Below are 3,481 nucleotides of genomic sequence, written 5' to 3'. Positions count from 1 at the left end.
TTACCATATCGAACGTACTCTAGAAATTCAACCTGGGTGGAATTGAAGTAGTAAAGGTGGGATATGGTAGAGTCAAGGTCGGATGCAGGAACGCAGAGGTAGCAAACAGAGTATGCTACGACGGGACTAATCTTTGATATCCCCACGGACATACCCAACGAAGAACTCCTACAAGACATAAAATCCCCGATACCGATTATGAAAATTATTAGAGTAGAAAGAAGAGATATAGAAAAGAAGATACCAACCAGAAGAATACAAGTTTTTTTCAGGGCCAAAATTTACCGAGCCACATTTACTATGCATATACAAGAATAGAAGCAAAACCTTTTATACCGCTGACACAGTGTTACGGACGCTTTCGGTATAGTCACTTCGCGCAGGATTGTAAGGCACAACAGGAAAAATGCACGATTGAGAGAAATAGAGATTGCGCCAATCGCGGTACCGCTAATCCGCTTTGTGATTTTGACAGAATCAGCTGTGTGCGTGACGTCATCTTGGTGCAATTGTTGATTGTGAGCATACGAAAAAAACCAAATAACAATTTTAATATTTGTGCGTTAATATTTCTGCGTAGTTTTAAACAATTATTGAGACATTACAAAGCAAAATGAAGTGTGCCATGCCAAAGTGTAATAGTGAAAACAAAAGGAAAGCGTGCGATATAAGTTTTTTTTCGTTTCCTACGGACGAAAATCTGGCGAAAAAGTGGAAGCAGTTCTGCCGGCGAGAAGATGGATTAAACACCAAATCGAGCTATGTGTGCATGAAGCACTTTACTAGTGAAGATATTGAAAATAATACAAAGTTCGAAATAGGTAACATATTGTGTATTTTCATATTAATTGCATTTAATATTGTTTTTGTAAATGCCTTAGGTTCTGCAAAACTTCGTCGTTTAAAACGTGGTGCGGTGCTTACCATTTACGAAGAAAATCTCGGAGATTCCCAGCGTGCGGAAAGAGCTCAGCACAGGGAAAACAAAAGAATGTCAGCAAGTTACTTGAGCAGAGTGAGACTGCCGTTGCCACTGCAAGTAACAATTTGCATTTATATAAAGTTTTGCATTACACTGTAGCTAAGTTTTTATAGCTGTTGCGAGTGATACTGTTGATGCAAATATATCTGATGAAAGTGTGAATAATAAGGAAAATAGCCTTAAGGAAGCAAACGTTTCCGATATTCCCACGACTTCAACACCTCGCAAAGTATTTTATTATGACAGCATTTTGCAGGAAGTCGAAGAGTTGGAAACAAAATTGTAAGTTTTTAAAAGCAATACGGCACTAAAAATATTGCCCAAATTGCCAAAATTTCTCACAATGAACCACTGCTATTAAATGGAACACAAATATGCATACTGACTTAAAAATTTAAATAGTATTGTTATACATACATATATGTTGTACACAACAGTTTTTAGTAAATACGATTTTTTTATTATAAACAAAGATACTTGAGGCAAGTATTTGGTTTACATATTTTTATTAAAACAGAGAAAATTGTAGTTAGAACAAGATTAAAGCTAATACATGTATACATATATATGTCGCTTATGTTTGTACATTTAGACAATAGTCCGTCAACAATTGTAATATGTTTTTCTGTATTTAATTTTAGTTTCATTTTTAACTAATATGTACTATTTTTTTCAACGGACGGGGAATCTTCCAAAGATGTTATGCACGCTTCGTCATCCTGTCCGTAAGGGTACGCCTCATTTGGGACCACGCCCAGACTATGTTATCACATATGTCACTACTAAACCCTTAACTCTGACGTCTGAAGCTTGTGTTTCGCCTTGCGGGACCGGCGTTAGGTATTACGTTGCAAGGCGTAGCTTTGCCAATTGGCTCTTCACACACGCCTTTCTGGCCTACCTCTCGTTCAGTTTTCTATTATCGCTACTGCGCTGCCACTCTTTCCTTCTAAGTTCCTGAAGAACTATAGCGGACCACGCTTTGGCTCTACTCCACACCATTCTAGATTGCATCATGTGGTGCACAATGTTTTCTGGCGCCACTCGATCGTTTATCAGGTTTTCTAGGTCTGCACTGTCGGCGTCATACTTCGGGCAGGAAAAGAAAATGTGCTGCACGTTTTTACCGCTACTACCACAAAAGGAACACTTGGTCCCGTCATCGTGTCCGTACTTGTTTAGATATTCTCTAAAACAGCTGTGCCCCGTCAGAAACTGCGTTAGATAGTAATAAGTCTCGCCGTGTTTCCTCTCAACCCACACTTAAACGTTACCGATTAGCATGTGCGTCCACCTTCCTTTCGTGGTCGCAACCCAGCGTCTCTGCCACTCGTTTAAGCTAGTCTGTCTTTCTTCTTTCCGTTCTTCGCCTGTTAGTCGCCTGCCGATGTTTCTTGACTTGTCGAAAATTCTCTTAAGTTCCATGGCCATTATATCTGGTGGCAAGATGCCCGCTATGACTCCAACGGCCTCGTGTGATACCGTGCGGAACGCACTGACAACCCTGAGAGCGGTTAGCCGAGTCACTGACTTCGCTGTCTTGGCATATGTTTTCTGCTGGAGCGCTGGCCCCCAGATGGGCGCAGCATACATTAGTATAGACTGACTCACTTTACCTAGGAGTGCTCGCCTGCTCTGACTTGGTCCGCCAATGTTGGCCATTATCCTCGTTAGCGCAGCCGTAACCCTTGCCGCTTTCTCACAAGCTTTGTCGATGTGCGCCTTGTAGTTGAGTCTCGCGTCTATCGTCACGCCCAAGTATTTCAACGACTGCTGTGTCGTGGTGCTATACCCGTCAATGTTAAGCGTAGCAATTTCAACCTTTTTCCTGCTTGTGATCAACACCGCTTCCGTTTTTTGTCCCGCTAGTTGAAGCTTTGTTGCCGTGAGCCAGTTTTTTGAGTTTTTGCGCGGTATTATTGCATAAAATCTCTATTTCGTTGAGTTCCTTAGCCACTGCTGTTACTACGATATCGTCAGAGTACCCGATGATTTGTACCTCCCTTGGTAGTGGTAGGCGCAGTACTCCATCGTAGAGTACGTTCTACAGCAGTGGGCCCAGTACGGAGCCCTGTGGTACTCCACCCGTCTTAACATACTTTTTCGGTCCTTCATCGGTGTCGTAGAGTACCAGCCTATTTGACAAATAGTTGGAAACAACTCTCAGCAGATAGGGCGGTGTTTTCTTGCACTCCAGGGCGCTTATTATGTGGGGCCAGTAGGCAGAGTTGAAAGAATTTTTGACATCCAACGTTACTACCGCGCATTATTCTTTCGTGCCATACATCCATCTAGTCCCTTCGATTGCCTTGCTTGCGGTATCAGTGAGCTTTTTAATTGCGTCGATGGTTCACCTCTGTCTTCGGAATCCATATTGGTTGTCGGCGAGACCCGAGGATTCTTCCTCTAGGTGTTGCTCTAGTCGTACACAAATAAGTCGCTCCAGTATTTTTCCAAGTGTGTCCAACATGCAAAGCGGGCGGTACGAGCTTGGTTCCC

At 42.4% G+C, this 3,481-nt stretch overlaps 1 long non-coding RNA gene across 1 annotated transcript in view; it reads right to left on the bottom strand.

The window, feature by feature from the left end:
* The window catches only part of LOC118750134, a 921-nt gene extending 453 nt beyond the window's left edge, over positions 1-468 (bottom strand). The window contains exon 1 of the long non-coding RNA XR_004994361.1: positions 33-468. This is a non-coding gene — a long non-coding RNA (uncharacterized LOC118750134). The remainder of the gene's footprint in view (positions 1-32) is intronic.
* Between the last annotated feature and the right edge of the window lie 3,013 nt (positions 469-3,481).

The sequence above is a fragment of the Rhagoletis pomonella genome, unplaced genomic scaffold, assembly GCF_013731165.1.
Source record: "Rhagoletis pomonella isolate Grant_MI unplaced genomic scaffold, Rhpom_1.0 Rhpom_scaffold_00148, whole genome shotgun sequence".
Taxonomy (NCBI): domain Eukaryota; kingdom Metazoa; phylum Arthropoda; class Insecta; order Diptera; family Tephritidae; genus Rhagoletis; species Rhagoletis pomonella.
This window is presented reverse-complemented; position numbering and strand designations above follow the sequence as displayed.